General features: G+C 45.0%; 1 protein-coding gene across 4 annotated transcripts in view; it reads right to left on the bottom strand.

Moving 5' to 3' along the window:
• Window positions 1-14,575, bottom strand: part of LOC146813780 (uncharacterized) — a 222,294-nt gene that overhangs the window by 13,791 nt on the left and 193,928 nt on the right. For 2 of the 4 annotated variants that reach the window (XR_014962900.1, XR_014962899.1), the window contains one exon: window positions 9,002-9,665. The exons of the other annotated variants lie outside the window; for them this stretch is intronic. The gene's annotated coding sequence lies outside the window, so the exon portion shown is untranslated. Of the gene's footprint in view, window positions 1-9,001; window positions 9,666-14,575 lie in introns of those variants that run through there. 4 annotated transcript variants of the gene reach the window in all.

Here is a 14,575-nt window from a genome sequence, read left to right as displayed (position 1 = left end):
TTATAAGCTGGAATGTTAATGGTTTGGGGGATCGCATTAAGCGTGGGATTGTTTTGCAATCCTTGAAACGGTCAATGCCGGATGTCGCCTTGCTGCAGGAGACGCATCTTATAGGTAATACATGCTATGCTCTGAATAGGAAGGGTTATAAATTCATAGCACATTCGGGATTCTCCTCTGGGTCCAGGGGTGTGGGCATCCTAGTCAGAGCCTCGCTACCATTTGAGGTGGACTCCACCATTGTTGATGATAGGGGGAGGTTTGTGGCGGTGGCGGGGCGGTGGGAAGGAAGAACTTTGGTGTTAGTTTCGGTTTATGTCCCGCCGGCCCTGCAGGCCTCCACGTTCACAGATCTGGGTAGGGCCCTGCTGGATCTCCCCGGGGGTATGCTTGTGGTGGGAGGTGATTTCAACGCTGTTGGCTCCGGCCTGCTGGATAGATACCCACCCAGAGACACAGGGGGGGCTCAGAAGTGGCTCCCAGACTTCCTAAACACGCTTGGCCTGATAGACTGCTGGAGGCTCCGGCACCCCACACAGAGCCAATACACGTTCCACTCCGGGGCACATGGTAGTCTTTCCAGGATTGATTACCTACTCACTCTGGCTGCGCATGCCTCATTGGTCTCCGAGGCGAGGCACATGGCGCGTGGTATATCTGACCATTCGCCAGTGTGGATCCGGCTGGATCTAGGTCGGGAGGGAGGAGGAAGGGTGGCCCCTATCAACCCGTGGTATTTCCGAGACCCCAAGATGCGCAGCGCGCTGGTAAAGAAAGTAGATAATTTTTTCAAGGATAATCAGGGATCCGTGGACTCGGCAGTGTCGCTGTGGGAAGCATTTAAGACCGTGCTCCGAGGGGAAGCCCTCTCCCTAGTAGTAGCTGCCAAGCGGCGGAGAGATGGCGAGGTTCTGCAGGTTGAGGAGGAGATCGCGGCTCTGGAGGGAGCGCTGGAGGAGGAGGTTACAGAGTCCTCATTGCATGAGCTTTGCTTGAAGCAAGCTGAGTATAAGGACCTGGTGACGAACGCCGCTAAGACCCTTAGTAGGGAACAGCAGGGCCGATTGTATGATGTTGGTGACAAGGCAGGGAAACTCCTGGCTTGGCTGGACAAAAAAGAACGGGTCAATAAAGTTGTGCCAGAGTTGACGGGAGAAAGGGGAGAGGCGATTGTGGAACCTGAGAGGATTGTACAGTGTTTCTCGGACTATTTCTGTAGGGTTTATGCCTCAGTGTCGGATAGGCCGCCCGAGGACTCGTCTGACCTCCTCCGTGATATCGAGTTGCCCTGTCTCTCCGACATAGATAGGGACGATCTAGATGGTGACATAACGGTTGACGAGGTAGCGGGGGCTATCCGCGCGTTAAACTCGGGCAAGGCCTCGGGACCGAACGGCTTGCCGGTCGACCTGTACAAGCTATTTCCGGATAGGGTCGCCCCTCACCTGCGCGCCATGTTTATGGAGGCGCGGGGGAGTGGGACCCTCCCGTTGGACCAGCGACTGGCGACGATCGTGGTTATACACAAAGAGGGCAAACCCCGAGATAAGTGCGCCTCATATAGGCCTATCTCACTTCTTAACGCAGAGCCGAAAATTCTGGCGAAAATCCTGGCGACCCGATTGATTAGGGTACTCGGTGACTTGGTCCACCCGGATCAATCCGGCTTCATCCCGCACCGAAACACAGCGTTAAATCTTCGGCGCCTTCACGGTGTAATCGCCAGGGCGGGCACACTGCGTGAACCAGCTATTGTGGCGTCTCTTGACGCCACGATGGCATTCGACACGGTGGAATGGGCATATTTGTGGGCCGTGCTGACCAAGTTCGGCTTTGGCCATGGTTTTGTGAGTTGGGTGAGGTTGCTGTATGAGGGGCCGCTTGCGAGTGTGGTGGTGAATGGTCGGGCGTCGACTCCGTTTCAGCTTGGGAGGGGTACTCGGCAGGGTTGTCCCCTGTCGCCTTTGTTGTTCGCCCTCGCACTTGAGCCGCTGGCTGCGTGGATACGTTGGCACCCGGATATACGGGGCCTTAGATGGTCGCCTGAACACGAGGACCGTATTTCGCTCTATGCCGATGATATCCTGCTGTATCTTGCCTCACCCAAGAAATCACTTATAGTGGTCTGTGACGTACTCACATCTTTTGGTAGGAACTCGGGTCTTGTTATCAACTGGAGTAAATCATATTTGTATGTTCTTAGTGGCGAGGTTCCACCGATTCCTAGAACATGTTCGATACAGGTCGCTCAGCAGGGTTTCGTGTATTTGGGGATTTTTATCTCCATGGACTCTGCTGTGCGATATGAGAAGAACCTGCTCCCCCCCCTGGCACGCCTGAGGCGGGATGTTGAAGGCTGGCGGAGGCTGCCGCTCTCCCTCGTTGGGCGTGCGGCCCTGTTCAAAATGATGTCGCTTCCCTGCTTCCTCTATGCACTGCAGAATACTTTGGACTGGGTTCCGGCCAAATACTTTCGGGAGGTCGAAGGCCTCCAACGAACGTTGCTTTGGGATGGGCGGCCGCGAATAGCTATTGCAAAGTTGACGCTTCCATGGTACGACGGGGGCATTGCGCTCCCAGACATCCGACGGTACTATTGGGCCACCCAGCTGAGTGCGATTAACCATGGGTTTTATGGCCCTGCCCTCAGCCCTGGGTATGCCATGGACAGGTGGTTGCTGCGTGGTGGTAACTATTACAGGGCGTTGTATTCGCGGTCCCTGGACTCGTCCCTCACGGGGCCCACTGGTGTGGCGGTGCGAGTGTGGAAGATGGCAACTGACTCGCTGGGCTGGAAGGATAGGCTCACCCTCGCTACCCCGCTGTTTGAATCTGAGAGACTGGGTAGGCTTTGGCACACAAAAGGCTTTGACAAATGGGACTTGATCGGCATCTCCAGGGTCGGAGATGTCCTGATTAAGGGGAGGGTGAAGTCCTTTGAAGAGTTGCAGAAGGAGTATGAGCTGGGGCCATCTGAGTTTTTCCGCTATATTCAGGTGCGTCAGACCTCCGATCAGTCCTCATAGAGGGTGAGAAGGTGCCTGAGTCCTCTCCTTTGGAGGACCGGGTCCTTGATGGCCATATGCCCGAGAGCACGATTTCGCTCATCTATAAGAAACTGATCAACGTCCGGGCGGATATGCTTCTGGGGTTGAGGGACCAGTGGTCTAGGGATGGCCTCGAGTTGGATGACGAGGATTGGCAGTCTGCTGTTTCCTCTCCTAAGGAGGTTGCGATCCCGTCGCGTCTGAGGCTGGTGCAGCTTAAAATACTGCATCGAGTGTATGTGACGGGGCCAAGGCTGGTTCACATGGGATTCTCGGAAGACGGCCTATGCAGGAGGGGATGTGGTATGGTGGGTACTTTCCTGCATATCATTTGGGAATGTGGTGTCATCACGGAATTCTGGAGGAGAGTCCATGCAGTAATGGGGGAGGTGACGGGCATTGCTATGCAGCCGGAAGCGCGGTGTTGTCTCCTGAATGTCTGGGGGCCCACTGATCATAATGCGGCGCAGACCCAATGGGTGACTCTGGGCAACATGGTCGCTAAGAGAGATATCGCGCGATTGTGGGGCTCCGCGGGGCCCCCCACATTGACCGCGTGGAAAGAAAATATGGACTGGAGTATGTTAAGGGAGAAGACGGTCTATTGCGCTAGAGGTCGCCCCCGGAAGTGGCACGCCATCTGGGGGCGATGGAATCAATACAGGGGGGGAATATGTCTTGCCCCGGATCTGGATCCTCCCGAGGAACAGCTTTCCTCCTAACCTTCTTTCCAGCTCAGTATGGTTTATGGACTTTTTGGCCTCTGCTGTCCCTCTTCTTCCTCTTTACACTGTATTGTAACTGTTAGATGAGTGGGGTCCGGCCTCCCCTGGGGGGCTTCATCATGGGCTTTCAGTGTTCTTGCCTTGCTGGGGTTTGTTGTGTGTTTTTGTGTTTATTTAAAATTGAACCTTTGCACTTCTCCTTTCACGGTACTGGGGATGCATCTCTGTTTCTATATATCGATGCTGCCGAACCTCCGGGTTGTCGGCTGAATAGCTGTGTCCTGACTTTTGAAAATAAAGGTTTTTAAAAAAAAAAAAAACAAAAAAAAAAAAACAGTGATGGATGGAATGCTTGAATTGATCTCAGCCACTGGTAGTCACTCGGGGTCACATCCCAATCCATTGTTATTTTGCACACCATATCACCTCAGTTTGCACCCAGCTAAATGCAAATCAGTCTTGACCCTGCTCCAATAGGAACAGTCCAGCATGAACTACCTAGCTAGGTCCTCCCTGAACCGTAACACAAGCAACTCAGGACCGGTTTCCGATAATTATCGGCTCATCAACCAGATAACTGCAGTAAATGAACAAAATGAGAAGTTCTTTTGCCATAGAAATTATGGTTAGTTCTCTAGAAGGCTAAATTGAGGACACATTTGCTTTAAATTTTCAAATGTCTTCTTGATCAATGTCAGAAAAAAAGTCTGGTATGCTGAGTGAAACATTCAACACCAGCAGCGGTCTGTCAGTTAACTCCCTAGTGATCAACTACAGCTTCACTACAAAGTTCTAAAGAAAAACCAGAGTACTAACATTTTGTAATCACGAAAAAAGTGAGAGACAACTGAACTCCACTTTGTTCTGTTAAAAGCTGTTGAATTTAAAGCTTTTCCTGAGGAGTAGACTAAAGTAATGAGCTTTGAGATGTTAATGCAGGTATGAAACCAGTGGGTTCGAAATATGAGTGGAGGTGTGGGTTGTTAATAATTTGAGGCATAATATATTTTTATTAGGCTAAAAGAGTTAAAGGGGGCAATGGTTGCATTAGAAAAGCATGCCCTTTTCACATCTGTTTACTCACCCTATCATCTTGTCAGTAGCTTTACATCTTCTTAAGTTTATAATAATGAACACATTTGTGTGCAGCAGTGGTTGGGTGGCCTCAGAGGGATGTCCACAGAGGATGGATGCAGCCCAAAGGCTTACCCCACTGCGCATGGCCATAGGCTGTATGCAGCAGGGGTTAGCAGCCAGCTGGGGGTTGGGCAATGGGCCAATTAAGAATATGTTCAAAACAACTGAAATTCACTGAAACCACAAAGGCTAAATTGATATTATAGCTAGGTGTTGCAATGAGACAAGAACTAAAGTAAAAAATTCCAAAACCCACTGAAATACGCTAGTTATAATGAGGACAATTAACCATAACTTGTGCACCAGTGGTACACTGCTTATGGCCACACATTTTAAATCATTTATGACATGTTTAATGACATACTTGATGACATCGCTCATTAGATTTAAAGAACAATATTGTTCAAATTGCTAATGAGTGCAAGGGCCCCCGAGGTGATATGAAAGGTTGTTAAACATTTGTTTTTTAAATCTTATTTCAACACCTAAGTATAATGGTGCTTTAACCTTTGTGTTTTTACAATGAATATGACTGTGTGTACTATGCGCCATAGTTCAATACTGCCCATCCAGGGGTTTAAGTAACATGATAAGCCCCAAGGCTGAGGGCTAAGTAGTTTGTACGTTTGTAAATGTCACCTGAACCTTGAGATGGCAATGTAGGACCATATTCCACATGTTACTCTTTACATATTTTTTATTCCATATTTTGTCTGGGGTTGTTAACATGAAAAATCTGTGTTCTTCAAAATACAGTTAACAATGGGCACTGATTGAAATTTGTATGGTTAGGTTTCCTTTACCTTAAATGAATAACTTTTTGAAATAAAAAGGATAATGGTGAGAGCCAGTGGATTTATGCAAATCTGTGGCTACAGCATAATTATGAACTTACTGCATTTGCCACATACTTTGCTGATTTCACAAAGAGGTTGTTTCTATCTCACATGGATGAAAACATTACTGCTAGAAAATGTGCTACGTAATTTGTGTTTTTTGCAACATTATTTAGATAACTGTACCATACAATGTGGTCCTCAGTACTGCATAATCCAAGTATCCCTAACAGTGGTAATGCTCTCCAGAATGTTTAGTGGGCTTTCAATATGATCATTAAGCTCCGATTTAAGAAGAACCCTTGAAATATTTCTATATTTGAGTCTTGGCAAAATATTGAATTGTGTGTGCAAACACATACACACACACACGCACACACACGCACACACACACACACACACACACACATCCCAAACCCCACACCCCACACACACACACACCACACACACACACACCACAAACACACACACACCACTAACACACACACACACACACACCACACACCACACATTCCAAACCCCACACACCACACACACACACCACACACACACACACCACAAACACACACACACACCACTAACACACACACACATATATTTTCCAGATAAATAGATGTGGAGTTAAGAATAGTAAAACAACTATTGTTACTTATGAATACTTACATATTTTGATGAAATAGTGGTAGTCAAGATTCTGGAGTCGCTATTTCTGTATTTCGATATTTGTGGACTTGCCATTCTGACATAAAACCAGCAAGAGGTGCTTTGCAGTGAACTTGCACTTTATAAATAATAGCACAAAAACATCAAATAAATAAAAACCTCTCAACAACTTGATTTCTGAACAGAATGATCTGAAAATATCTCTGAAATGGCTAGGTAAAAAAATACTGTAATACCAGTAATCATTGCACACCATAGTACAATGCAGCTGTGGATAAGTACTGAGAAGCCTGCAGCTAGAGCTGCGCATAAATGTGCTATTACTGATGCCCTTTGAGAGTGCTGTAGCTTGGCAAAGCATAATAAATGCTTAACTCAAAGGGATCTCAAAAAGCTGCACAATTATCAGAGCCAATTGGAACATTTTTGGGGTGGGCTAGATAAAGCAGTATCAGAATAGTCAACTCAAGGAAATAATAGGATCCAGTGAATAATTCTCAACAGAGTTAGAATATAATACATTTTGTGCTGTCAAAAATATATGGATGAAATACAAAAAAAAACAATGCTATAAACTATCTGTTAAATTGATAAGCACAGACACTTCCCTAGATTTCAGCCAGGTGCCGGAGACATGCTAGACAGACTCAAACTACAATAAATATAAGAAACTGCATTCTAATACTGAGAGGAGACATGCCTGATATGGACATGAGCTGTGTGTGAGCAGAAACACAGTCAGAAAGTCTAGCAATAAAAAATAAAAACTGAATTGTGGAGCATTCTCAAGATTCCCATTCATAGCTTGGCACAAGTGCAAGTCTTTCCTCAATGTGCAATGACAACAAAGAGGGTGTAGGGACTTGTAGAATTATTGATTAGCATCCATAGAAAACTGCTGACTTGTAAAAAGGAAATGTTATCCTGTGGGGTATGTTTTTTTTTAAAAATACACTTTTTTATTAAACATTTCCTCAGTACAGTCCAGATATACGATTGCGGACACCAATATGGCATCTCCAGACAGGGAGGTGTTGCCTCACAGCAGTTGCAAGCTTCGGTAGACAGTATACGTAATATTGGATATAGATACAAGCACTTATAAACCATAATGGCGTCAAGCACAGCTCAAACCACGTACCCTCCTTCCCACACCAGACTCCCAGACTGGGCCATCATGTATGTCTGTATAAGCCCCATTTATCCGAAATGTTCTCATATTTCTTAGGGCAACCTCGACTTTGGTAAATTTCCCATTAAGCCTGTTGACACCAATCAAGGTCGTTCTCCCAGTCCCAGACAGTTTGGGGTCCCTTCACTCCCCATGACTTGGCAACATTCCGCTTTGCCACTCCTGCTGCTAATGTTAGCCAGATCTTGGCGTACCTGGGCCAGGATTGCTCCCCAGTAAAACACAGCAACAGCCATTTAGCCGCAAGCAGCACTATGAGACCCATGACCTTAGTCATAACTTGTACCACGCCCGTCCAGTATGCTTGAATTCCACAAGAGGTTGCACAACTCACTGTTAACCATGCTCAAAACGTCATGCGGTACCTTGTATGGGGTGTTTTGAAGGAGATAGAGCATACAGGGGAGGGACATCATCTTGAAGAGCTCTGCCCTACCCATTAGAGATACCGGAAGCCCCCTCCAGTGCATCACGTCTCCCCTAAGATGCTCTAGCTGTGAGACAAAGTTGTTATGTATAAAACCCTCTGCATTTCTGGTTGCAAACATGCCTACATTTTGAAGGCCCTGAGTTACTTTTGGAGTCACACATACTCTTGGCAGAGTTGGGCGTTCTCCTGTCACAGGAAATATGAGGGATTTATCGCAGTTAATCTGGTAGTCTGATTAACTCTCAGAAGAGCCGAAAAATATGTAAAATTCTGTCCACCGAGAGGCGGGGCTGTGAAGCATATAACACAATGTTGCCAGCATTCGAGATGATCTTTTCCTCCCATGCCTCAGTCCTCCGGTTACCCCACAAGAGAGGATCCTGCTGGACCCAAGCTGCCAAGGGCTCCAACGCCAGGGCGAAAATCATTGGGGATGAGGGCAACCCTGTTGCGTACCCCTGTGCAGGGCAAAAGGATGGGAAAGTCCACCATTAACTCTCACCCTTGCCAGGGGATCCCAGTATAAAAGTCTAAGCCATGAACAACATTTGGGGCTGAAATCAAGTCTGGCAGGACTGCAAATTCAATTGGCCATTCTATACTATCGAAAGCCATGTGTGTATCCAGGGAGAGCAGAACAGCGTCTTCGACACGGTGAGCCACTGTCACATGCTGCACTACTTAGTGGTGCCTCAAATTTAGTCTAGTGCCCCTATGGGGCATGAATCCGGATTGATCCAGATGGACCACCATGGCTATTACCTGCATGAGAATGTTGACCAGGGCTTAAACTAGGATCTTAGCTTCTAAGTTCAGCAGAGAGATATTCTTCTAAGAGATAAAAGTCGTGGGTGGTTTGCCTTTCTTAAGAAGAACTACAATAGTGGCCAGCCTGATCAGCCGTGAGAGCACCCTCTAACCTGGCTGTCTGGAAAATATTAAGCATGTGGGGCACCACTGTATCTGCCATACATTTGTATAGTTCCACTGGTAGGCTGTTAGGCCCTGCTGCCTTGCCAGATTGGTATTCTCAAATAGGGGTTTGCTCAAATGATCCCACAATACTTGGTCGAGGAACAATATAGATGAACAAAATTGGTATATTATGGGAATGGATTTTTACAAATGTAATTTACACTGTCAAAATTTACATTAATCACTGGTGATGTATTTTATTATACAAAGCATAATTTATTCTGACTTTTTGACAAGCATAGTGATCTTCACAGGTACCTGAGGTGTGCATAGTAAAAGGGTCTTGACAAAACAAATATACATATATAACAAAAAGTAGAGAAAAAAAAGAACAAGAAAAAATAGTTGCCAATTCTGAGCTGTACAATTTACAAATACAATACTAGTTACAGTTCGTGAACAACTAGAAACTTTCTTCAGTCTTGCAGTTGTTTTTGCATAATATGGCTGTACTCCTTATTTATCGCGCAGTCCTTACAGGAGGTCGTCTGTAAGTGGTGCACACACGGAGGACAATTTTGCCCTCTGTTTCCTAGTGTGTGTCCAAAGTTCTATTTTAGAAAGTTTGAGGTTGAAAAAAGACTCCAACAGCAGGTAGTGTTGACGCGTTTTGACCCTTATGATTTAGAGCCTCTTCAGGACAGTGGACGAACGAACAACCTACAGAAAATAATACATACTTTAACATAGAATCCGGTGCACAATGCATTTGAATTGCACCAAAAAGGGGGAACAAGTCCTGTTAGCAATAGATGTAGAGCATGCAGAGCTTAAAATCAAATGTACATGAATACAAGAAGGAGAGGGAAAAATACTCGTTGTCTTGGAGCCAATTGTACCATGCATTCCAATTTGGCATTAAATCTCATGTGATAACAAAATTATGCTCACTATATACATTTCAGGTGGAGCATACTAGAGTGCACAACCGGTTCGCCTGACAAGTCAGGGTGTGGGCCTGTTTTATGGTCTGCTGAGACAGTTTATTACTGTTGATTTCCCTGATATAGAAACAAACATTGCCTGCAGGGAGCACAAATCCATGCAGTCTTCCATATCTTGCAGAACATGTATACAGTGTGTCTTTTCAAGTTCAAATCTGCCCCAATTTGCAAACAAGAGCCACTTTTGTTAGCTTTATAATTCACTAATGGGGTTCACCTTTATTTTGGTGCCCAGGCCTATTTTCTGTCAAAGCCCGACGCTGATAATAATGCTCTGAACCGCACTGTAAAAAGTGCCTGAGCAGACCAGACCTTGAAGTCATTGCTACACAGGTCGCCTAGGCCGAACACTGATGCCTTTTCCCACTCTCCCGGCTCACCTTTCACTTTGAAACATTTCTGGAGATTGGAATCCATCACTAGGGCAAGACACGAGCTTTAGGCGGGCCAGGGCTCCACGAGGTGGTGTACCTTGTTTACGAGGTCCGGCTTTCAGCAAAAGGATCTGAGCAGGATACAAACTTGGAAGAACACCTATTTAATTGGTTATCTCAACCCTTTCCTAGTCTTTCAGGGATTAAACTTTCTAACACCCAACTTTTGATACTTGTTGAAAAGGTTCTTCATCTTCAGTTGTGGTACTACAAATCATCAGTAATTGCTCCTTAGAAATCAGGCCATGGGTCCAAGACCGAAAATAATTTTCCCACCCAATAGTCCAGTTGCAATAAGTGTTAGTGTTTTTTCAATAGATGCCCTGGATTCATTATTCCTGGTGAGTAATGATAAGCCACCATCCCTGACCTTGAGAGAAGCTTCGCAGAATCGCAGGTTCAAAGGGGTTTGAAATAACACAGGTTCCCCAGGAAGACAGAGATTTTCCAGTAGGCAATGTTCCTAAGGTCTTCTCTATTGCAAGAAACTCTCTGAGTTGAGGCGGGGGGAGGGGGGTACAGTGAGTTATACGGTTGACCCACAAGAGACTGTGTATGATTCATTTAGGTTTTTCAGCCACATACCACACATTAATTTTGTAGTAATCACCAAGGAGCCTTCTGGATTTGGAAGGTAAATTTATTACAAAAAGAGAGCAACACAGTGGTGGAGGACAATCACGCAGGATATCCTCCACTCTATGACTGTTCGACTGCCACTCTTTGAAGATCAACATTCCCCCCCTTCTCATCATGATACACCATAGAGAATGCTCCTCATGCGAAGGTTCCAGTAAGAGCTAACCCACAATTTAAACACATCTAAAGTACTACAGTTTCCCATATATTTTAGCCGGATGCCCTAGTTCCTGCGGTTTGCTGTAGAATGAATCCCACAGTGGCCTGGTCCCCGTTTCATCGGGATAGCTCGATGTATCCTTATTCAGGTTTGTCTACACATTTTACTTCGCTCTTGCAAAAGACAACCTCTACCAGCCTCACTATGATTGAAGCAACACACATCCCTTGAAGGTATGCTATTCTCATTTCTTCCTGGGAGTAAGGCTTCTAGTAGTGTATGGCACCTCAGAGGTTTAAAGGAATCCACTTTGTTTTTTTTACTTTGGTTCCTAGTAATCAAAACAGTCGACAGAATCATCCCTGATAGGAACGCACCTTCGATCAATATTAGACCTTTGGAATGGTGGGAGCTCCGGGCATCTAAAGGCCAGTAGAAGCCCAGAGCTCCAACATTGTAATATTTTTTCACAGCTGTTCTTGTGGCCATGAGGCATTTGATTTACAAAGTAGAACATTCTGCCCTCTAGGGGTGGAATGTACTTATAACCTTAGAGCACTCCGTAGTGGGCTCTAGCGGCCAAATAAAGGGCCGCTTTCTTGTTAAAGGCCCTCACCTTTGGCTCAGTCCTTTAATGCTGGAGCGGGGCTTTAGTGGGCAGTAGATCCTGCTAAGGCAGACTCTAAGGCTATATTAAACTTCCTTGATAAGTGTGGCGCAGACAGCAAACAATAACCACTGACCAATCCATTGCCCAGGAAGAGGTGTGAACAATGATTTTCTGTCCTTAAACAATAGGGAATCTTGTGCCCTGAAGCCTTTTGTACTCAGGACAACTCAGTTCTGTGGCAGATTCATACCCCTCCCACACAAGGGAAGGTGTGACAGAAACTAATTATGGGAATCAAACAAGGACAAGTGATTACACCCACAAGACTTAAATTTGTTCACTTACAAGCAACCTTTTGAAAAGTCATTTTCAGTGATTAGTTATATTCTGCAAATATGGCATTGCAATCTTTTATTAAGCCAAAGTTAGAAAGAAGTACAGGTTTGTAACCACATATTTTTAGCAAGCACGTTGCATGCAAGGCAACAATTTTGCCTTGCAACTTAGCAATTTAGCCCTTATTCAATATTTAAGTGAGTATAGTATAGTTCTTCTAAATTTGAGCACTTTGCAGCTAGGCCTTACTTTTTGAAGACATAATGACAGATGTCAGATGTAGTACTTTAAGTCCCTGAAAGGGGTTCACTATACATTTTACCACTGAGGCCTGACCAGTGTGAATGTGTGAATATCAGTTCATGTGCTAGGTCTTGCTTCAAGTGCCCACAGTAAAAGATTCACTGCTTCTAATATGTAGTATTTGTTTTTTATTCATCCTGCTAATTTATGGACACTTATTGTTGACTTACAAAAAAAACAAAGGTGCCAAATGGTCACCATAGTTTAGGGACATTGAAGCACGTGGTTTAGCAGAGCCCTGTTGTTTAGTGGTCCACACACCAGCTTCCCAGATCCACAAAAAACAACAAATCCATAAAAAGATATTTGCTTTAAGTATCGCTTGACAGACACTGAACCTAAATGATTAAATTGAGCAATAATGCAGTTTCACAGAGCGACAGAGGGATTGTATATTTATTTGTAACAACTTGAGGAGACTTGGCAGTCTGCAGGGAAGTGATTATAAAATAAGCACTTAGAAAACAGCCGTCAAGTACTAACAGTACTGCCAAATATGATATTGCAAAGTTCAGTGATTGTGATCAATGACTGACTGCTAGAGCTCAGTAGTTAATACTCTGACACCACAGGGTACTGCAAACTATATTTATTCAAATGTAGGCAGTTGATTGGAACAATGCACCACTGGACAAGGACTCGGGCTCTATGTTGTCTGGTTAATGGAAACATTGGGAAACTAGTGGTCTGTGGAGGGAGAGAAGTGGACAAAAAGTATCAGTTTCTGTCAGAATTTGATGTAGATCAATTTTCAGAGGAGACACGTGTCATAGAAGATAGATTTGGCTCCTTTCGGGCTGTTTGCACAAAATACCGGAGAACAAATATTATGTGGAAAAGATATTGTGTCAAGAATATGGAGGACAAAATTAATGTGAAGGTAAGTTTCTACGGGTAACAAACTTTAACTATACTTAACTCCACATATTTGTACCGTGACTATATATAAGTATCTTCAAGGTATGCAGATGTGGAGTTAAGAATGGTGAATCTATACTAGCCACATTGCACTAAATTTCTAGACATTTTTGTCTACACAATATTTGCTTCCTCAATATTGCGTCAGACAACCCTCTCCGGAATAGCGTGTGGTAGAACCTAGAGTTTCATTAATGGCCATAAATTCCAGTAGAGGAAACACACATGATCTCAAAGGCATTCGCTGGACCACGGTCTCCCACTCAGAGCTGGAGGTCGCACTGGTTTGACATTGAGGTCTACTACAAATGTAAATGGTAATATCCCTGAAACTATTAGGTGGTGGACAAATGGTTCAAGTATTTCAAGGATCACAGTGATCCGCATTGGACGAGGGGCTCAGCGGTGAAGCCCTTCTGCCCCTCTCTTGCCTGAAATTTTGCAGCATGAGCTCCCACAATGCCAGGTAGTTCAAGGAGTAGTGGGGTTTCACCAAAGGGCAGAGCCCTTCAATTGCCCCAATATGTCCTTGATTGATTGATTGACTGAATTAATGTTTGTACAGATATCTATTGCAGATAGTTGGCTACAGACCATGGTTGCCCCTTTGTCTCTACAAAGCAGAAATCCTTTTTCCTGGCTGGGCAGTTCTACATGGTACGGGGCTCCAACAGTACCCAAGGCTCACTCCCAGCCTAGAAGCAATAGCATCTTTCAAAGTATTCGTCCTGATCAGATATCTCTTAAATATTGTTCTTGTTCCCAAGTCTAAATGAATCAATAATACTCATATTGATGGGTCTATTTAGGGTGAACTTGGGCATGGGACCAGGGCCAAACCGAAAATCTGCCATATCTAAAATGGCTCTTTACAGCCAATCAGTGCCCAGCAGACATTCCACTCATCTAAGGTGCACCAATAGTTTTAGTGAGATGTTTACTGAAGATATTCTAGTGGAGACCTTCTGAGCACCAGTTCTCCAGGACCCAGAAAGCTCTTGCCAAAGCACAATGGGAGATACCAAAAATAACCATAGCTGTATGTATTTAATTCATACATCTCTATAAGGTGCAAGCTGGTCTGGGGATATATTCACAATCAAACGTTTGTCAGTGAAACGCGTCCCTCAACTCTGCCACAGGGACTCCTCCAACTCTCAAAGAGGGAGTGTGACATTGAAAAAAAAAATGGCCATGGACATTCTGGGAGTTTTCTACGGCACACC

This window comes from Triturus cristatus, chromosome 6, assembly GCF_964204655.1.
Source record: "Triturus cristatus chromosome 6, aTriCri1.1, whole genome shotgun sequence".
NCBI lineage: Eukaryota > Metazoa > Chordata > Amphibia > Caudata > Salamandridae > Triturus > Triturus cristatus.
Note: the sequence above shows the minus strand (reverse complement) of the source record. Positions and strands in the feature narration are given on the sequence as shown.